The sequence below is a fragment of the Lepisosteus platostomus genome, chromosome 1 (assembly GCF_059453375.1).
Source record: "Lepisosteus platostomus isolate fLepPlt1 chromosome 1, fLepPlt1.hap1, whole genome shotgun sequence".
NCBI classification, from domain to species: Eukaryota; Metazoa; Chordata; class Actinopteri; order Semionotiformes; family Lepisosteidae; genus Lepisosteus; species Lepisosteus platostomus.
This window is the reverse complement of record NC_142611.1, coordinates 6,445,299-6,468,420: the sequence shown is the minus strand read 5'-3', so window position 1 is coordinate 6,468,420 and position 23,122 is coordinate 6,445,299. Positions and strand designations below refer to the sequence as shown.

Sequence of the window (23,122 nt, the reverse complement as noted above, 5' to 3'; positions counted from 1 at the left end):
TGTCTCCGATGGAGACTGTCAATAACCCCCTCTGAGGGGAATTGGCTAACTTATATAGAAAAAAAACATCTGAGCTTGAACATACAGTATGGGCTTTCTCTCCTCCTCTCCTGAGCCCCTAGACACAAGACAGACAGAACAAGGGAAGCTGCTTTTTGCGAGACCACGGGAGAGAGTTGACAGTTGATCTGCGGAGTAAAGGAGATATTAGTGATAGAATCGAGGTACTGTGCGGGATTGTTTTTTCCCAGGGTTGAAAGTTACAGAGGAAGAGGCCTAGGGAGCTGATATTGGGGCAATGGAAATGTTCAGCTGAGTGCAGCTTGTGAGGGGATTTTCATTACAGCCTGGCCAGTGCAGAGACTGAGGAGACTGGACATTGTGGAAGAGTTTTTTTGGTGGTCCTCGTTTCTGCTTCTGAATGGAGGCAAATTTAGAAAAATGTTTTCTTTCTGTTTGATTAGAAATATTTACGTTGTATAAAAAGGGGAGATTCCTGAGCCGTTTGTTTTCCTTCCCAAATGTGCTGTTGAACCTCCTACAACCGACTGTGTCCCTTGGACATACTATTTGTGTTGAAGAAAGATAGGAGATGTGAAAAAATGGTTAACTGATTTCTTTCTGCACAAAGATTTCATTTGGTACAAAACATTCCATGCTTTAGCTCTTTATAGTTATGGCAGGGACGGGAGTTAACTGATAAGATATTCGAAGTGCGAGCTAGAGACTCCCTAACTATGGGAAGATGAGACCTGCCATTCAAAGTGTTCAAGGTCTGGAGAATGTCCGAACACAGGTGGCCTGCCCCCATTACCATGGTAACAATTTGCATCAGAAATGGCTGAAGTTTGTTATATAAATTGGAGTATCTATAATCTTTGAATAATTCCGATTGTTCCCTGCATGTAATAAAATGCACTTGTTCAACTTCATCTCGGGATCCAGAACTAATTTGTTTGTTACAACAGTGTTATGGGGTCTGTGTTTGGTGTAGAGAGAATTGATGTGATTAATAAGAAAATTAAAAGGGCAATTAAGCCATACTAATGTCTGTTTCTGGTCTGTGGGTAAATTGTAAGGAAACTGTTGCAAGTATAAAAGGGTCCTAGCACTTTTAAAATTGCTATTTGACATAGTCTACTACCGAAACAAAAAAAGATCTTCTTTTCATGGGGTCACCTATCCATGATATACACACTTTAAAGAGGGACATGTAACGTAACCCCTTTAGTAGTATTTTCACACTCTTATGAAGGTGAAGAAGAAGCATGATTGAAATCTGAGCTTTTATTGGGGTAATTTATCTAGTGATCTAGGTGAACAACAACCTGTCCATAAGAATGGGACAGTCAGAACCACCCCAACTCCTTTATTGAAGGAGGATCCAGGGAGCTGTGGCAAGGTCAAGGATGGGCTGGAAGAAGGGATGAGGAAACAAAACACAAGCAAGTCCACAAGAGGCGTGATAATTACAGAGTTTAACAAGTCTGATGTTCTTTTGAATATTTGTTTTAAACTCCATTTATTATGCAAGACTCAGTAATGTTATGCCTTTAATCGTGATTTAAGGGGATTTTAAAGGTATGTGCCTTTTGATTTTGTAATATACAGACACATTAAATGCACACAGCATGGCCGTCTTTTCAAGTGTCACCTGAAAGCTTTCAATGCTTCAACCTGGCACAATAAAGAAGGAATGATGACAGCATTGCAGGTAGTGACAGAGGATAGATGTACTCTAAATTCTTCAGACGGACTTCAGACATGTGGTAAATCTATACCATATAAGTCAAATACCTGTAAGAAAATATGTCTTCTATTGGATATGTGATATATTGTATGAAAACTCTATGTGGCTCTAATATGCATACCATAACATGCCCCAGTTAGTAGTTTCCCAGATTTCCATTATAATTTCTGCTACACCTGTAAACCCATTTGTTTATATATTAAAAATAAATGATAAAGCAGCACACATTAACAAGAGAAGTATGCATTGAGTAGTTTATTGATCATTGCATGCTGCATGCACATCTAAGCACATTTCCATAATCACTGAAAGGAAAACAATAATTTTACACAAAATCTAGAAAGGAGAAACAAGACTGCGGACTGTTGATTTTAGCCAGCTGGAATCAGAGTTTGAGATGCTGCAGGAGTTTGTGAAGCCTCATGTCCTTCCTGTGGAACACAGAAGATTACAGTATATTGTTAGTATTCTATGCTTATTTTATAAAGTATTAACCTCTAGAGAGGTGTTATTTCTTTAAAAAAAGAGAAAGGAGAATAAGAAATGTTGTACTTACATCAGTCAAAACTCATTTTATGATCACATATAATGTATAGATAATGAACTTTTAAAAATAAAACATACTTACCATATTAAGGGTTTATTGCATTTAACAGGTTTTTCAGGATCTGGATAATCTGGTTGAAGAATAAAGATGATAAACCACCAGTGCCAGTACTGCTCGCTTCAGCCTGTTGAATAATGAAGAAAGTACTGATAGTTATGATTCTTAATTATGAAATTCAATAGATGCATTTTGTTCAAAAGGTTTTTTTAAGACAAAAACATTTTGGTGTTGCACAATGATTTCTATATTACAAGAAAATAATTGACAAAATACATCTTGGAATGCTAGTTATTATGGAAAAATAACAGAAAACATATAATTGAAATTAAGATAATGAAAGGAAACATTTGAAACATGAGCTGCTGCACATTTCATTAATCTAGACTGTTCTAATCACATATAGATAAAACATGGTGAGGTCACGTGATTTGATATAAACCAATTTCTATTTTATTTACCCATCAATTTCATAAGAAGGCTTTTTTAAGCCAGATAATTAAAGGTACTGTACATACTGGTTTAAATATAGAGCTAGCTCTTGCTTCACGGTGATGGTCTTCTTCGATCTGTTAAAAGAATAATACATTCAAACAATGTTTCATAGTAAAAATGTTGCTCTGGCAATACATACTGTATACCGTTAAAAAATTCAGCATTCGACAATTTGCTCTACAAGTTCTCTGTGATTTAAGGTATTGCACTTTTTTTGTGCAATTTGCAGTTTGTACAGTTTGAGAAAGTAATATAAAGAAAATCATGCTTTCTTCATAAACATAAATGATAGAAAAAAGCAAACAACAAGCATACATTTGAAATAATATACATATACATTATACTAAGCTCTAGTTACTCTGTTAGGTTATTTATTTTGCTAGTCTCTGGAAGTAATAGCATTTCATTTACGTAGTGAACACTTACTGGAAGAGCAATGCTCAGCCCAATGAGGAGCATCAGAAAGAGAGCCGTCTTCATGATTCACTGTAGGCTCAGGAAGATAATAAGATCAAAGAATTAAGTATCAAACAGTTTAAACATTTATACTCCATATAATAAGTGGATCTCTGATAATGCCGATAATGAATTGATGGATTAATAACATAGATTTGATCTTTGAGCTTTTAAATACTATTTTGCATTGTCTAATACAGTACTCACAAACGTTTGTCTATGTTAAAGAAAAGAATGCAAAGTCCAGTACCTGTTAATTGCTGCACCCTAAAAACAATGAAGTAGTACAGTATGCCCAATGTTTCAGCTTGATGAAAATGCTCCATTCTGCAAGTCCTATTTAAATACATTTCAGACAATGAATGACCAATGAAATTACTTGTCACAGATCTTATTTCAAAACAGCCAACATTTCAAAATACATACTGTACATTGTTAACTAAGGGAGAGGCATATTTAATACTTTGAATTAATGTCACACCTACCTGAAGATGACCTGTAATGTTTTACAGTTTCAGGTGCACTTTATATCTTCAGACTTTGACATACTGTACACTGTCAGTCAGCTATTTGAGAAACATGTCATATCATATCTTAATTTCAACCCAAAAGTCTTATCTTAATTAATCATATTAATCAGTATTACATTTTAGTGCAAAAGGACTGTCCATACAGTACATCACTCATCTACAGCTTGGCAAGAGGAATAACGATTTACGTCTAATAAGCAAAAGCCTAATAAAAGCTGGATTTTCACACATTGTCAATCCAATGAAAGGTAGATTTTGGGTTGGATATTTCATTTACCATTGTAAAGGGACAAATAACTTTCTTGTATAGTTTTGCTTCTGAAAAAACTTTCAAAGCTATAGCTGGTGTGTACCATATTTTTAATGTATTTCAGTTAATGAAATAAACTTTGAATTTGTTACTTTGTGTCTCACGGCTACATATGTAAGACAGTGCTTCATATGGGCTGTTTTTGAAACACCATAGTGACAAAATACTGTGCCTTGCAAAGGTATTTGTGTTTCTTTCTTACTCCAAAAGGTGCAATAAATGTAATACTAGATCTATAATTCACTGACAGAATAGCCAAATTAAGGAAAAAAAGGAAAACAAATGATGTGGTCATTCAAGATGGATTTTGACATCACCTTGATTATTACTTTCTAAATGTATAATATTGCAAAGGTGGGGATAGGACGGAGGAGAGGTGCCACAGATGAAATGTGAAAAAAGAAATTCAATATCATGAGAAATTCATCCAAACAGGCCATTTTATGACCGTAGTCACTCTGTAATCACTGTGATTGAACAAGCTAAATTAAAAACTATAAGTATTTCATTTTACATTACACTTTAAAGAAATATTATATTATACATTGAAACATATACAAACAACAATTGATTGAAATGACTGATGTTATGGTTGCTTGCAGAGGAAGTGTAAACAAACTAACCTAAGGTATGTAATTCAAATCACTACTTTTTACGTTTATTTGCTTTTAAATACAAAATATTTTAAAGCCGCCTTGTATATATTTTTAACAATTAAGATCTAAAATAATCAGTTTTCAATTTTTATTAAAATACAATTTGTCTGAGAACCACACACAGTTCATTAAGGAGTTACTGAATCACCTCGTAGTTTTATAGAGTTTGCGGTCCTGCATCAGAATATTTGAAAAAATAAAAATAGGGAGACACGGTTTGGTTCATCATACAGCAACAATTGTTGTGGTATGCTACTGTACATTGCACCTTGCGTATTTTAAATGGTTACATCTGTATACATTTAGTTGAGCAGAATTGTCCAAGATTAGGAGCTAATCATCCTGCTGAATTTATATCATAACTTTGTTATAATTCCATTATATGTGCAAATGTTTTTTCTTTTGTTATAAACGAAAAAGTCTGATATTTTGTAAACGTATATGAATGACAACAGACACTGGTGAAGCTTTTTAGGTAGGCTTTGTAAAGAAATATACAGTATTTGGTAGGGGAAATAATTCAATTAGATAAAGGCAGGTAAATTAAAATTAAGATTACGACAAATATTTCATAGTTAATATATAATGAAATTACTGACTATTATGTATTATCACAAATCAATTTTGTTATATTGTTAAAAAATACTTAAAGTGTTTATAATGAGATGGTATGCTGTGATTTTGGTAAAAATACAATTCAATAGTTATTCTCTTTGAGTGTACTTTTGAGCAATGTACTGTATGTGTCACAGAATGCCAACAGTTGAAGAACGGTCAGGCTTATGGGCTGTGTTTAATTAAGATTGCACTTTGGTGGCCAGATTGCATCAATGTGTGTATATCTGTCTGTCCTTCTGTGTCTATTTGTTCCTCCAAAGTCTTCAGCTTCAGTGTTCAAATACAAGTAGTGGGGCAGGACACAACAAGGATTGAAGAGTACACTATTTCCCTAGACATAACGCAAAACACCACACCTTAGGTATTTGCACATAGAAGTGTGTGGGTTTTCTGAGCCAGTTCGGACCAGTGTGGGGCAAGAAAGGAATCAAAGAAGTGATAGGGAACAAGGACACCTGGACATCTGCACACTGACAATTCTTAAATGATGCAAGTTACCTCCTGATACTCAAATAAACACTCCTGTCTCCGATGGAGACTGTCAATAACCCTCTCTGAGGGGAATTGGCTAACTTATAGAGAAAAAAAACATCTGAGCTTGAACAGATGGGCTTTCTCTCCTCCTCTCCTGAGCCCCTAGACACAAGACAGACAGAACAAGGGAAGCTGCTTTTTGCGAGACCAAGGGAGAGAGTTGACAGTTGATCTGCGGAGGAAAGGAGATATTAGTGATAGAACCGAGGTACTGTGTGGGATTGTTTTTTCCCAGGGTTGAAAGTTACAGAAGAAGAGGCCAAGGGAGCTGATATTGGGGCAATGGAAATGTTCAGCTGAGTGCAGCTTGTGAGGGGATTTTCATTACAGCCTGGCCAGTGGAGAGACTGGGAAGACTGGACATTGTGAAAGAGATTTTTTGGTGGTCCTCGTTTCTGCTTCTGAATGGAGACCAATTTGGAAAAATGTTTTCTTTCTGTTTGATTAGAAATATTTATGTTGTATAAAAAGGGGAGATTCCTGAGCCATTTGTTTTCCTTCCCAAATGTGCTGTTGAACCACTAACAACCGACTGTGTCCCTTGGACATACTATTTGTGTTGAAGAAAGATAGGAGATGTGAAAAAATGGTTAACTGATTTCTTTCTGCACAAAGATTTCATTTGGTACAAAACATTCCATGCTTTAGCTCTTTTATAGTTATGGCAGGGACGGGAGTTAACTGATAAGTGCACTCGAAGTGCGAGCTAGAGACTCCCTTACTATGGGAAGATGAGACCTGCCATTCAAAGTGTTCAAGGTCTGGAGAATGTCCGAACACAGGTGGTCTGTTCCCATTACCATAGTAACAGTTTACGTCAGACACGGCTGAGGTTTGTTATATAAATTGGAGTACCTATAATCTTTGAACAATTCTGATTGTTCCCTGCATGCAATAAAACACACTTGTTCACCTTCATCTCGGTGTTCAGAACTAATTATGACACTTAACAGTGTCATGGGATCTGTGTTTGGTGTAGAGAGAATTGATGTGATTAATAAGAAAATTGAAAGGGCAATTAAGCCATACTAATGTCTGTTTCTGGTCTGTGGGTAAATTGTAAGGAAACTGTTGCAAGTATAAAAGGATCTTAGCACTTTTAAAATTGCTATTTGACATAGTCTACTACCAAAACAAAAAAAGATAATCTTTTTATGGGGTCACCTATCCATGATATACACACTTTAAAGAGGGACATATATCCCCTTTAGTAGTATTTTCACACTCTTATGACGGTGAAGAAGCATGATTGAAATCTAAGCTTTTATTGGGGTAATTTATCTAGTGATCTAGGTGAACAAGAACCTGTCCATAAGAATGGGACAGTCAGAACCACCCCAACTCCTTTATTGAAGGAGGATCCAGGGAGCTGTGGCAAGGTCAAGGATGGGCTGGAAGAAGGGATGAGGAAACAAAACACAAGCAAGTCCACAAGAGGAGTGATAATTACAGAGCTTATCGGGTCTGATGTTCTTTTGAATATTTGTTTTAAACTCCATTTATTATGCAAGGCTCAGTAATGTAATGCCTTTAATCGTGATTTAAGGGGATTTTAAAGGTATGTGCCTTTTGATTTTGTAATATACAGACACATTAAATGCACACAGCGTGGCCATCTTTTTAAGTGTCACCTGAAAGCTGTCAATGCTTCAACCTGGCACAATAAAGAAGGAATGAAGACAGCATTGCAGGTAGTGACAGAGGATAGATGTGCTCTAAATTCTTCAGACGGACTTCAGACATGTGGTAAATCTATACCATTCAAGTCAAATACCTGTAAGAAAATATGTCTTCTATTGGATATGTGATATATTGTATGAGATATATTGTATGAAAACTCTATGTGGCTCTAATATGCGTACCATAACATGCCCCAGTTAGTAGTTTCCCAGATTTCCATTATAATTTCTGCTAGACCTGTAAACCCATTTGTTTTTACATTAAAAATAAATGATAAAGCAGCACACATTAACAAGAGAAGTATGCATTGAGTAGTTTATTGATCATTGCATGCTGCATGCACATGTAAGCACATTTCCATAATCACTGAAAGGAAAACAATAATTTTACACAAAATCTAAAAAGGAGAAACAAGACTGCGGACTGTTGAACTTAGCCAGCTAGAATCAGAGTTTGAGATGCTGCAGGAGTTTGTGAAGCCTCATGTCCTTCCTGTGGAACACAGAAGATTACAGTATATTGTTAGTATTCTATGCTTATTTTATAAAGTATTAACCTCTAGAGAGGTGTAATTTCTTTAAAAAAAGAGAAAGGAGAATAAGAAATTTTGTACTTACATCAGTCAAAACTCATTTTATGATCACATATAATGTATGGATAATGAACTTTTAAAAATAAAACATACTTACCATATTAAGGGTTTATTGCATTTAACAGGTTTTTCAGGATCTGGATAATCTGGTTGAAGGATAAAGATGATAAACCACCAGTGCCAGTACTGCTTGCTTCAGCCTGTTGAATAATGAAGAAAGTACTGATAGTTATGATTCTTAATTATGAAATTCAATAGAAGCATTTTGTTCAAAAGGTTTTTTTAAGACAAAAACATTTTGGTGTTGCACAATGATTTCTATATTACAAGAAAATATTTGACAAAATACATCTTGGAATGCTAGTTATTATGGAAAAATAACAGAAAACATATAATTGAAATTAAGATAATGAAAGGAAACATTTGAAACATGAGCTGCTGCACATTTCAATCATCTAGACTGTTCTAATCACATATAGATAAAACATGGTGAGGTCACATGATTTGATATGAACCAATTTCTATTTTATTTACCCATCAATTTCGTAAGAAGGCTTTTTTAAGCCAGATAATTAAAGGTACTGTACATACTGGTTTAAATATAGAGCTAGCTCTTGCTTCACGGTGATGGTCTTCGATCTGTTAAAAGAATAACATATTCAAACAATGTTTCATAATAAAAATGTTGCTCTGGCAATACATATACTGTTCAGCATTAGACTATTTGCTCTACAAGCTCTCTGTAATTTAAGGTATTGCACATTTTTTTGCAGCTTGTGCAGTATGAGAAAGTAATACAAAGAAAATAATGTTTTCTTCATAAACATAAATGATAGAAAAAGCAAACAACAAACATATTGCACAATGATTTCTATATTACAAGAAAATATTTGACAAAATACATCTTGGAATGCTAGTTATTATGGAAAAATAACAGAAAACATATAATTGAAATTAAGATAATGAAAGGAAACTTTTGAAACATGAGCTGCTGCACATTTAATTAATCTAGACTGTTCTAAGCACATATAGATAAAACATGGTGAGGTCACGTGATTTGATATGAAACAATTTCTATTTTATTTACCTATCAATTTCGTAAGAAGGCTTTTTTAAGCCAGATAATTAAAGGTACTGTACATACTGGTTTAAATATAGAGCTAGCTCTTGCTTCACGGTGATGGTCTTCTTCGATCTGTTAAAAGAATAATACATTCAAACAATGTTTCATAGTAAAAATGTTGCTCTGGCAATACATACTGTATACCGTTAAAAAATTCAGCATTAGACAATTTGCTCTACAAGTTCTCTGTGATTTAAGGTATTGCACTTTTTTTGTGCAATTTGCAGTTTGCACAGTTTGAGAAAGTAATATAAAGAAAATCATGCTTTCTTCATAAACATAAATGATAGAAAAAAGCAAACAACAAGCATACATTTGAAATAATATACATACAGTATACATTATACTAAGCTCTAGTTACTCTGTGAGGTTATTTATTTTGCTAGTCTCTGGAAATAATAGCATTTAATTTACGTAGTGAACACTTACTGGAAGAGCAATGCTCAGCCCAATGAGGAGCATCAGAAAGAGAGCCGTCTTCATGATTCACTGGAGGCTAAGGAAGATAATAAGATCAAAGAATTAAGTATCAAATAGTTTACACAGTTATACTCCATATAAAAAGTGGATCTCTGATAATGAATTGATGGATTAATAGCATAGATTTGATCTTTGAGCTTTTAAATACTATTCTGCATTGTCTAATACAGTACTCACAAACATTTGTCTATGTTAAAGAAAAGAATGTAAAGTTCAGTACCTGTTAATTGCTGCACCTTAAAAATATTAAGTAGTATGCCCAATGTATCAGCTTGGTGAAAATGCTCCATTTTGCAAGTCCTATTTAAATACATTTCAGACAATGAATGACCAATGAAATTGCTTGTCACAGGTCTTATTTCAAAACAGCCAACATTTCAAAATATATACTGTACATTGTTAACTAAGGGAGAGGCATATTTAATACTTTGGATTAATGTCACACCTACTTGAAGATGACCTGTAATGTTTTACAGTTTCAGGTGCACTTTACATCTTCAGACTTTGACATACACTGTCAGTCAGCTATTTGAGAAACATGTCATATCATATCTTAATTTCAACCCAAAAGTCTTATCTTAATTAATCATATTAATCAGTATTACATTTTAGTGCAAAAGTACTGTCCATACAGTACATCACTCATCTACAGCTTGACAAGAGGAATAACGATTTACGTCTAATAAGCAAAAGCCTAATAAAATCTGGATTTTCACACATTGTCAATCCAATGAAAGGTAGATTTTGGGTTGGATATTTCATTTACCATTGTAAAGGGACAAATAACTTTCTTGTATAGTTTTGCTTCTGAAACAACTTTCAAAGCTATAGCTGCTGTGTACCATATTTTTAATGTATTTCAGTTAATGAAATAAACTTTGAATTTGTTACTTTGTGTCTCACGGCTACATATGTAAAACAGTGCTTCATATGGGCTGTTTTTGAAACACCATAGTGACAAAATACTGTGCCTTGCAAAAGTATTTGTGTTTCTTTCTTACTCCAAAAGGTGCAATATTAGATCTATAATTCACTGACAGAATAGCCAAATTAAGGAAAAAAAGGAAAACAAATGATGTGGTCATTCAAGATGGTTTTTGACATCACCTTGATTATTACTTTCTCAATGTATAATATTGCAAACGTGGGGATAGGGCGGAGGAGGGGTGCCACAGATGAAATGTGAAAAAAGAAATTCAATATCATGAGAAATTCATCCAGACAGGCCACTTTATGACCTCAGTCACTCGGTAATCACTGTGATTGAACGAGCTAAATTAAAAACTATAAGTATTTCATTTTACATTGCACTTTAAAGAAGTATTATATTATACATTTAAACATATACAAACAGCAATTGATTGAAATGACTGATGTTACGGTTGCTTGCAGAGGAAGTGAAAACAAACTAATCTAAAATATGTCATTCAAATCACTACTTGTCCCCGTTTTTTTACGTTTATTTGCTTTTAAATACAAAATGTTTTAAAGCCGCCTTGTATATATTTTTAACAATTAAGATCTAAAATAATCCGTTTTCAATTTTTATTAAAATACGATTTGTCTGAGAACCACACACAGTTCATTAAGGAGTTACTGAATCACCTCGTAGTTTTACAGAGTTTGTGGTCCTGCATCAGAATATTTGAAAAAATAAAAATAGGGAGACACGGTTTGGTTCATCATACAGCAACAATTGTTGTGGTATGCTACTGTACATTGCACCTTGCGTATTTTAAATGGTTACATCTGTATACATGTCGTTGAGCAGAATTGTCCAAGATTAGGAGCTTATCATCCTGCTGAATTTATATCATAACTATAATTCCATCATATGTGCAAATATTTTTTCTTTTGTTATAAATGAAAATGTCTGATATTTTGTAAACGTATATGAATGACAACAGACACTGGTGAAGCTTTTTAGGTAGGCTTTGTAAAGAAGTATATAGTATTTGGTAGGGGAAATAATTCAATTAGATAAAGGCAAGTAAATTAAAATTAAGATTACAACAAATATTTCATAGTTAATATATAATGAAATTACTGACTTATGTATTATCACAAATCAATTTTGTTATATTGTTAAAAAATACTTAAAGTGTTTATAATGAGATGGTATGCTGTGATTTTGGTAAAAATACAATTCAATATTTATTCTCTTTGAGTGTACTTTTGAACAATGTACTGTATGTGTCACAGAATGCCAACAGTTGAAGAAGGGTCAGGCTTATGGGCTGTGTTTAATTAAGATTGCACTTTGGTGGCCAGGATTGCATCAATGTGTGTATATCTGTCTGTCCTTCTGTGTCTATTTGTTCCTCCAAAGTCTTCAGCTTCAGTGTTCAAATACAAGTAGTGGGGTAGGACACAACAAGGATTGAAGAGTACACTATTTCCCTAGACATAACGCAAAACACCACACCTTAGGTATTTGCACATAGAAGTGTGTGGGTTTTCTGAGCCAGTTCGGACCAGTGTGGGGCAAGAAAGGAATCAAAGAAGTGATAGGGAACAAGAACACCTGGACATCTGCACACTGACAATTCTTAAATGATGCAGGTTACCTCCTGATACTCAAATGGACACTCCTGTCTCCGATGGAGACTGTCAATAACCCCCTCTGAGGGGAATTAGCTAACTTATATAGAAAAAAACCATCTGAGGTTGAACAGATGGGCTTTCTCTCCTCCTCTCCTGAGCCCCTAGACACAAGACAGACAGAACAAGGGAAGCTGCTTTTTGCGAGACCACGGGAGAGAGTTGACAGTTGATCTGCGGAGTAAAGGAGATATTAGTGATAGAACCGAGGTACTGTGCGGGATTGTTTTTTCCCAGGGTTGAAAGTTACAGAGGAAGAGGCCTAGGGAGCTGATATTGGGGCAACGGAAATGTTCAGCTGAGTGCAGCCTGTGAGAGGATTTTCATTACAGCCTGTCCAGTGCAGAGACTGGGGAGACTGGACATTGTGGAAGACATTTTTTTGGTGGTCCTCGTTTCTGCTTCTGAATGGAGGCAAATTTGGAAAAATGTTTTCTTTCTGTTTGATTAGAAATATTTACGTTGTATAAAAAGGGGAGATTCCTGAGCCATTTGTTTTCCTTCCCAAATGTGCTGTTGAACCTCTAACAACCGACTGTGTCCCTTGGACATACTATTTGTGTTGAAGAAAGATAGGAGATGTGAAAAAATGGTTAACTGATTTCTTTCTGCACAAAGATTTCATTTGGTACAAAACATTCCATGCTTTAGCTCTTTTATAGTTATGGCAGGGACGGGAGTTAACTGATAAGTGCACTCGAAGTGCGAGCTAGAGACTCCCTAACTATGGGAAGATGAGACCTGCCATTCAAAGTGTTCAAGGTCTGGAGAATGTACGAACACAGGTGGTCTGTCTCCATTACCATAGTAACAGTTTGCGTCAGACACGGCTGAAGTTTGTTATATAAATTGGAGTACCTATAGTCTTTGAACAATTCTGATTGTTCCCTGCACGCAATAAAACGCACTTGTTCACCTTCATCTCGGTGTTCAGAACTAATTATGACACTTAACAGTGTCATGGGGTCTGTGTTTGGTGTAGAGAGAATTGATGTGATTAATAAGAAAATTAAAAGGGCAATTAAGCCATGCTAATGTCTGTTTCTGGTCTGTGGGTAAATGGGTGGTTCTGGAAAATGAAAGGAAGTTTTCATTTGCAAGTATAAAAGGATCCTAGTACTTTTAAAATTGCTATTTGACATCGTCTACTACCAAAACAAAAAAAGATAATCTTTTTATGGGGTCACCTATCCATGATATACACACTTTAAAGAGGGACATATATCCCCTTTAGTAGTATTTTCACACTCTTATGAAGGTGAAGAAGAAGCATGATTGAAATCTAAGCTTGTATTGGGGTAATTTATCTAGTGATCTAGGTGAACAACAACCTGTCCATAAGAATGGGACAGTCAGAACCACCCCAACTCCTTTATTGAAGGAGGATCCAGGGAGCTGTGGCAAGGTCAAGGATGGGCTGGAAGAAGGGATGAGGAAACAAAACACAAGCAAGTCCACAAGAGGCGTGATAATTACAGAGCTTATCGGGTCTGATGTTCTTTTGAATATTTGTTTTAAACTCCATTTATTATGCAAGGCTCAGTAATGTAATGCCTTTAATCGTGATTTTAGGGGATTTTAAAGGTATGTGCCTTTTGATTTTGTAATATACAGACACATTAAATACACACAGCATGGCCGTCTTTTTAAGTGTCACCTGAAAGCTGTCAATGCTTCAACCTGGCACAATAAAGAAGGAATGAAGACTGCATTGCAGGTAGTGACAGAGGATAGATGTGCTCTAAATTCTTCAGACGGACTTCAGACACGTGGTAAATCTATACCATTCAAGTCAAATACCTGTAAGAAAATATGTCTTCTATTGGATATGTGATATATTGTCTGAAAACTCTATGTGGCTCTAATATGCATACCATAACATGCCCCAGTTAGTAGTTTCCCAGATTTCCATTATAATTTCTGCTACACTTGTAAACCCATTTGTTTTTACATTAAAAATAAATGATAAAGCAGCACACATTAACAAGAGAAGTATGCATTGAGTAGTTTATTGATCATTGCATGCTGCATGCACATGTAAGCACATTTCCATAATCACTGAAAGGAAAATAATAATTTTACACAGAATCTAGAAAGGAGAAACAAGACTGCGGACTGTTGAATTTAGCCAGCTGGAATCAGAGTTTGAGATGCTGCAGGAGTTTGTGAAGCCTCATGTCCTTCCTGTGGAACACAGAATATTACAGTATATTGTTAGTATTCTATGCTTATTTTATAAAGTAAGTATGAACCTCAAGAGAGGTGTTATTTCCTTAAAAAAAGAGAAAGGAGAATAAGCCAATTTTGTACTTACATCAGTCAAAATTCATTTTATGATCACACATAGTGTATGGCTAATGAACATTTTAAATAAAACATACTTACCATATTAAGGGTTCATTGCATTTAACAGGTTTTTCAGGATCTGGATAATCTGGTTTAAGGATAAAGATGATAAACCACCAGTGCCAGTACTTCTTGCTTCAGCCTGTTGAATAATGAAGAAAGTACTGATAGTTATGATTCTTAATTATGAAATTCAATAGAAGCATTTTGTTCAAAAGGTTTTTTTAAGACAAAAACATTTTGGTGTTGCACAATGATTTCTATATTACAAGAAAATATTTGACAAAATACATCTTGGAATGCTAGTTATTATGGAAAAATAACAGAAAACATATAATTGAAATTAAGATAATGAAAGGAAACATTTGAAACACGAGCCGCTGTACATTTCATTAATCTAGACTGTTCTAATCACATATAGATAAAACACGGTGAGGTCACGTGATTTGATATGAACCAATTTCTATTTTATTTACCCATCAATTTCGTAAGAAGGCTTTTTTAAGCCAGATAATTAAAGGTACTGTACATACTGGCTTAAATATAGAGATAGCTCTTGCTTCACGGTGATGGTCTTCTTCGATCTGTTAAAAGAATAATACATTCAAACAATGTTTCATAATAAAAATGTTGCTCTGGCAATACATTTACTGTTCAGTAAAAAGTTTCAGCATTAGACAATTTGCTCTACAAGCTCTCTGTAATTTAAGGTATTGCACATTTTTTCAGCTTGTGCAGTATGAGAAAGTAATATAAAGAAAATAATGTTTTCTTCATAAACATAAATGATAGAAAAAGCAAACAACAAACATATATTTGAAATAATATACAGTATAATACAGTATACAGTATACTCATCTCTAGTATCTCTGTGAGGTTATTTATTTTGCTAGTCTCTGGAAGTAATAGCATTTCATTTACGTAGTGAACACTTACTGGAAGAGCAATGCTCAGCCCAATGAGGAGCATCAGAAAGAGAGCTGTCTTCATGATTCACTGGAGGCTAAGGAAGATAATAAAAACAAAGAATTAAGTATCAAACAGTTTACACAGTTATACTCCATATAATAAGTGGATCTCTGACAATGAATTGATGGATTAATAGCATAGATTTGATCTTTGAGCTTTTAAATACTATTCTGCATTGTCTAATACAGTACTCACAAACATTTGTCTATGTTAAAGAAAAGAATGTAAAGTTCAGTACCTGTTAATTGCTGCACCTTAAAAATAATGAAGTAGTACAGTATGCCCAATGTATCAGCTTGGTGAAAATGCTCCATTCTGCAAGTCCTATTTAAATACATTTCAGACAATGAATGACCAATGAAATTACTTGTCACAGATCTTATTTCAAAACAGCCAACATTTCAAAATACATACAGTGTTAGCTAAGGGAGAGGCATATTTAATACTTTGGATTAATGTCTCACCTACCTGAAGATGACCTGTAATGTTTTACAGTTTCAGGTGCACTTTACATCTTCAGACTTTGACATAGACTGTCAGTCAGCTATTTGAGAAACATGTCATATCATATCTTAATTTCAACACAAAAGTCTTATCTTAATTAATCATATTAATCAGTATTACATGTTAATGCAAAAGTACTGTCCATACCGTACATCACTCATCTACAGCTTGGAAAGAGGAATACATTTTCTTGTCTTAATAAGCAAAAGCCTAATAAAAGCTGAATTTTCACACAATGTCAATCCAATGAAAGGTAGATTTTGGGTTGGATATTTCATTTACCATATTAAAGGGACAAATAACTTTCTTGTGTAGTTTTGCTTCTGAAAAAACTTTCAAAGCTATAGCTGCTGGGAACCATATTTTTAATGTATTTCAGTTAATGAAATAAACTTTGAATTTGTTACTTTGTGTCTCACAGCTACATATGTAATACAGTGCTTCATATAGGCTGTTTTTGAATCACCATAGTGACAAAATAGTGTGCCTTGCAAAAGTATTTGTGTTTCTATCTTACTCCAAAAGGTGCAAGAAATGTAATACTAGATCTATAATTCACTGACAGAATAACCAAATTAAGGAAAAAAGAGAAACAAATGATGTGGTCATTCAAGGAGGTTTTTGACATCACCTTGATTATTACCTTCTCAATGTATAAAATTGCAAAGGTGGGGATAGGGTGGAGGAGGGGTGTCACAGATGAAATGTGAAAAAGAAATTCAATATCATGAGAAAGTCATCCAGACAGGCCATTCTATGACCGTAGTCACTCGGTAATAACTGTGATTGAACGAGCTAAATTAAAATCTATAAGTATTTCATTTTATATTACACTTCAAAGAAATATTATATGATATATAGAAACATATACAAACAACAATTGATTGAAATGACTGATGTTATGATTGCTTACAGAGGAAGTGAAAACAAACTAACCTAAGGAATGTCATTCAAATCACTACTTACCCCCGTTTTTTAAGGTTTATTTGCTTTTAAATACAAAATGTTTTAAAGCTACCTTGTATATATTTTTAACAATTAAGATCTAAAATAATCAGTTTTCAATTTTTATTAAAATACGATTTGTCTGAGAACCACACACAGTTCATTAAGGAGTTACTGAATCACCTCATAGTTTTACAGAGTTTGCAGTCCTGCATCAGAGTATTTGAAAAAATAAAAACAGGGAGACACGGTTTGGTTCACCATACTACAACACTTGTTGTTGTATGCTACATTGCACCTTGTGTATTTTAAATGGTTACAGTACATCTGTATAAATGTAGTTGAGCAGAATTGTCCAAGATTAGGAGCTAATCATCCTGCTGAATTTATATCATTACTTTGTTATAGTTCCATCATGTACGCAAATGTGTTTAATTTTGTTATAAATTAAAAAGTCTGATATTTTGTAAACTTATATGATTGACAACAGACACTGGTGAAGCTTTTTGGGTAGGCTTTGTTAAGAAATATATTTGGTAGGGGAAATAATTCAGTTAGATAAAGGCAGGTAAATTAAAATTAAGATTAAGACAAATATCTCATAGTTGATATATATTGGAATTACTGACTTTTATTTAATATCACAAATTATTTTTGTTATATGGTTAAAAATTTACTTGAAGAGGCCATAATGCTGACATGGTATGCTGTGATTTTGGTAAAAATGGAATTACAGTGTTTATTCTCTAGGAGTGTATTTTTGAGCAATGTACGTGTCACAGAATGCCAACAGTTGAAGAAGGGACAGGCTTATGGGCTGTTTAAGTAAGTTTGCACTTGGTGGCCAGGATTGTATCAATGTACATTTGTCTGTCCTTTTTCTATGTCTGTTAGTTTTCAACTTCAGTGTTTAAATGCAGATCGTTGGGTGGCAAGCAGCAAGCATTGAAGAGCACACTATTTGCCCAGACATAACGCATTTACCACACCTTAGGTATTGGCACATATATGTGTGTTTGCTGAGCCAGCTTGGACCAGCATGGGGCTGGAAAGAAGTCAATTATAACAATTTTAAAATGACCCAGGCTTCCTCCTGATACTCACTGCCTGGCCAGTGTAGAGTGTACTTTTGAACAATGTACTGTATGTGTCACAGATTGCCAACAGATGAAGAAGGGTCAGGCTTATGGGCTGTGTTTAATTAAGTTTGCACTTGGTGGGCAGGATTGCGTCAATGTGTGTATACCTGTCTGTCCTTCTCCTGTGTCTATTTGTTCCTCCAAAGTCTTCAGCTTCAGTGTTTAAATGCAGATAGTGGGGCAGGACACAACAAGGACTGAAGAGCACACTATTTGCCCAGACATAACACAAACACCACACCTTAGGTATTGGCACATGGAAGCATCTGACCGTAAGGCACTGCAACGGGTGGTCAAAACTGCCAACACATCGGCAGTGCCTTACCATCCATCCAGGAAATCTACAACACCAAGAGTCTGAAAATAGCCACCAAATTTATGTCTGACCCCACTCACCCCAGTCATAACTTGTTTGTCCCCCTACCATCTGGTAGAAGGTTCCGTACACTCCAGTCGCACACAACAAGACTCCAAAATAGCTTCTTCCCCAGAGCCGTCAAGCTGGTGACGCTCCCATTCCCTCCCATCATACTATGATCTCTCCTCAATTCTTCCTGTACCCACATTGACTGTACTCCTACACCACTAAATACACGACAACTGAATGTAAGCCGAACTTGTACTTAAAACTGTACTAGTTGTACTATTTATTAATCACCGGATTAATTTTGCACTGTTTTTGTCTTGTTTGTTTACTTTTCTCTGCGTATTTGCATGGTTTTTGACAATTGTGCACTAGCACCACACTGTTGTTAACACTGTTATTGTTATTGTATTTCTGCTGTTGTCTTGTCTGCTGTTCTATTTATATACTGCACCTGAGAGTCTAATGAGAAACACTTTTCGCTATACTACAGTTTACACCTGTGCAAGTATAATGACAAATAAAGTTGAATGGAAGTGTGTGGGTTTGCTGAGCCAGTTTGGACCAATGTGGGGCAGGAAAGGAAACAAAGAAGTGATAGGGCCTAAGGACAGTTGGACATCTGCATAATGACAATTCTAAAACTACCCAAGCTTCCTCCTGATACTCAGTTAAACACTCCTGTCTCCAATGGAGACTGCCAATAACCCCCTCTGAGGGAAACTGGCTAACTGTTAGAGAAAAAACATCTGAGCTTAAACAGATGGGCTTTCTCTCTTCCTCCCCTGAGCCCCTAGACACAGGAGAGACAGAACAAGGGAAGCTGCTTTCTGTGAGACAGCGGGACAGAGTTTGCAGTTGATCTGCAGATGATAGGAAACATAGGTGATAGAACTGAGGAACTGTGCTGGGACTGTTTTTCCCAGGTTGGAATGGAACAGAGCAACAGGCCTAGAGAGCTTATACTGAGGCAACAGAAATGGTGAAAACAGAGTGTAGCCTGTGGGAGGATTGTCATGACAGCCTGACCAGTGCAGAGACTGGGGAGACTGGACATTGTGGAATACTTTTTTGGTTGTCCTCGTTTCTGCTTCTTAAAGGAGACCATTGTGATTGTGGAAGAAGGGTTTCTTTCTGTTTTCATTTCCTTTCTAAATGTGCTGTTTAACTTCTGTCAATCAAGTGTGTCCCTTGGACATATTATGTGTGTTGTGGGGTCTGTGTTTTGTGTAGATATAACTGTTGCAATTGTTTAGAAAACAAAAAGGGCACTTAACCTCTACACGGGTCTAATGTCTGTTGCTTGTCTGTGGGTAAAGTGGTGGTTCTGGGAAATGTAAGTAGTAGTTGTTGCAAGTAGTCTGCTTCCACAATCAAAACAATTCTTCATATTGTGAGGTAATGATCTACACACTTAAAAAAGAGACAGGTAACGTAACCCCTTCAGTAGCTTGGCCAACCTCTTCTTAAGGTGGAGACGAAACATTATTGAAAAGAGAGCTTTATTAGGGTAATTTTGTTATTTAGGAGAACAACAACCTGTCCATAAGAATGGGACACTCAGAACCACCCCAACATCTCTATTTAAGAATGAACCAGGGAGCTGCTTCAAGGTCAAGGAGGGGCTGGAAGGAGGGATAAGGAAACAAAACACAAACAAGTCCACAAGAGGCGTGATAATTACAGAGTTTATCATGTCTGATGTTCTCATCGATATTTGTTTTAAACTCCATTTATTACGTAAGACTCAGCTCTTTAATCATAGTTTTTGGGGATATTACAGGTATCCCCTGCAGAGAGTGTGACATCTGGAGTATGAACGGGTGCTTAAGAGTTTGTAATATATAGACACATTAAATGCACACAACATGGGAATCCTTTTAAGTGTCTCCTGAAAGCTGTAAATTCTTTAGCTTGGCACAATCAATTAGGAATGATGACAGCATGGTAGAAAGTCACAGGGGATGGAAAGTGCTCTAAATTATTCAGACACATGTTGTGAATCTATACCATATACAGTAAGTCAAAAAATACATGTTCTATTGGATATGTCATAGATTGTATGATAACTCAGTATGGTACTAATAGACGTACTGTAGCATATCATGCCCATAAAAATGACATAACATGCTGTGGTTCAGTACAGTGAAACCTAATATGGAAGTCAGTAGTTAGATTAGATCCTGATGAAAGAGAGATGAAGATGTATACATTATTTGGTGAGGCTTGCCTATCTAAGGGAATGACAGCCTATCCAAAGCTACACAAACCCCGCTAAATATTGGGAGAGGTGAGCAAGGTACAGTAGTTTCCCACATTTCTTTAATAATTTCTGCTATCTCTGTAACTCTATTTGTTAGAACACTAAAAATAAATTATAAAGCGGCACACATTAACAAGACAAGTATGCATTGAGTAGTTTATTGATCATTGCATGCTGCATGCACATGTAAGCACATTTCCATAATCACTGAAAGGAAAACAATAATTCTACAGAAAATCTAGAAAGGAGAAACAAGACTGCAGACGGCTGCTTTTAGCCAGCTGGAAAAAGAGTTTGTTCTGCTGCAGGAGTTTGTGAAGCCTCATGTCCTTCCTGTGGAACACAGAAGATTATTTCTTTAAAAAAGACAAAAATAGAGAAAGGAGTAGAACAGGTAACATTTTGTCCTTACATTATTCAAAAGTCAAACACAGAGTGTGGCTAATGAACTTTTCAAATAAAACATGCTTACCATATTAAAGCCCAAGTGCTGCTAATATGGCTTTCACCATCTGTAGAATCGAGGCCAAGTCTAAAGATGTACCAGTGGCAGGACTGCTACCTTTTGCCTGTTGAATGATGAAGAATGTACTGATGGTTATTATTCTAAAATTATTAAATGGAACCATTTTGTTCCAAGTCCAAAACATTTTAGTGTTGCACAATGATTTATATAGTACAAGAAAATGATTACCAAAATACATCCCGAAATGATAGTTATTATGTAGAAATGTCAGAAATCAGATAGTGGAGAGGAAACATCATATTTGAAACACAAAGTGCTTCATACTTAATTTATCTAGATTGGCTAAATCACATACAGACACAACATGGTGAAGTCACTTGATTTGATAGAAAGCAATTTCTTTATCATTTACCCATTAATTTTGTAAGCATGCTTTTTTAGCCACATAAGGAAAGGTATAATACATACTGGATTAATTCCAGAGCTATGTCGTGCTTCACGGTGGTGCTCTTCTTCGACCTGTTAAAATAATGGCATATTCAAACAGTGTAAAAAATGTTGCTCTGGCAATACCTTTACTGTACAAAAAAAAAACAATTAGTTTTACAAGCTCTCTGTCATTTAAGGTATTGCGCATCTTTTTGCAGAATGTATGAGAAACTAATGTAAAGAAAATATTTTTTTCTTTCAAACATAAATAATAGAATCAAGGTAAACATTAATTCAAAATAATATACATATACAGTATACTCCGCTCTAGTATCTCTGTGAGGTTATTTATTTTGCTAGTCTCTGGAAGTAATGGCATTTCATTTACGTAGTGAAACACTTACTGGAAGAGCAATGCTCAGCCCAATGAGTAGCATCAGAAAGAGGACCGTCTTCATGATTCGCTGGAGGCTAAGGAAGATAATAAAAACAAAGAATTAAGTATCAAACAGTTAAAAAGTGTTGGCTTCAGCTTTTTTATACCTTATTAAGATTTTCTTCTGGTGCTCTGGTTTCCTACCACCTTTTGAAGATGTGCTGGCTGGGTAATTTAGTGTCTCTTAACTATTTGTGTGTGCGTGTGTAAATGTCTATGTGCCTTACAGTGGACTGGCATCTCATCCATGGTGTCGTCCTGCATTGTGCTGTTAGTTTTCGGAATTATTCTCCAAGGAATAAGCGGATCTCTAATAATGACTGGATGGATTAACAGCTTTTAGAAGCACAAAGACAAAATCTATGCTTTTTTGTATGTGCTAATACAGTACTCATAAAAGTTTGTCTCGGTAAAAGAAATGAAAGGTAAAGTTCAGTACCTGTTAATTGCTGCACCTTAGAAATAGTAGTGTGTCCAACGTATCAGCTTGGTGAAAATGCTCCATTCTGCAAGTCCTATTTAAATACATTTCAGACAATGAATGACCAATAAAATTACTTGTCACAGGCCTTATTTCAAAACAGACAACATTTCAAAATACACAGAGTGTTGACTAAGGGAGAGGCATATTTAATACCATGGATTAATGTCACACCTACCTGAAGATGACCTGTAAAGTTTTGAAGTTGAGTGGGGCAGTTTAAAAGTGGTGCACTTTACACCTTCAGACTTTGACATACACTGTCATCTATTCGAGAAACATTTCATATCACATCTTATGTCATATTATTATTGTGTTACCCACCAGAACTACCTATTATTTGGTTGTATA

The 23,122-nt window shown here is 35.3% G+C and overlaps 1 long non-coding RNA gene across 15 annotated transcripts in view; it reads right to left on the bottom strand.

Moving 5' to 3' along the window:
- Nucleotides 1–1,990: 1,990 nt before the first annotated feature.
- LOC148677592 (uncharacterized) overlaps nt 1,991–23,122 on the bottom strand; it is a 33,694-nt gene continuing 12,562 nt past the window's right edge. For 2 of the 15 annotated variants that reach the window (XR_015925175.1, XR_015925180.1), the window contains exons 3-5: nt 15,309–15,359; nt 14,815–14,917; nt 14,423–14,613 (exon numbers count right to left, since the gene is read on the bottom strand). This is a non-coding gene — a long non-coding RNA (uncharacterized LOC148677592). Of the gene's footprint in view, nt 2,182–2,377; nt 2,482–2,872; nt 2,924–3,275; nt 3,343–3,555; nt 3,632–7,934; nt 8,126–8,322; nt 8,426–8,816; nt 8,865–9,369; nt 9,421–9,777; nt 9,845–10,048; nt 10,122–14,422; nt 14,614–14,810; nt 14,918–15,308; nt 15,360–15,711; nt 15,779–15,982; nt 16,084–21,101; nt 21,293–21,431; nt 21,529–21,893; nt 21,945–22,258; nt 22,326–22,729; nt 22,824–23,122 lie in introns of those variants that run through there. The other 13 variants (XR_015925128.1, XR_015925152.1, XR_015925105.1 and 10 more) reach the window with 13 other exon arrangements.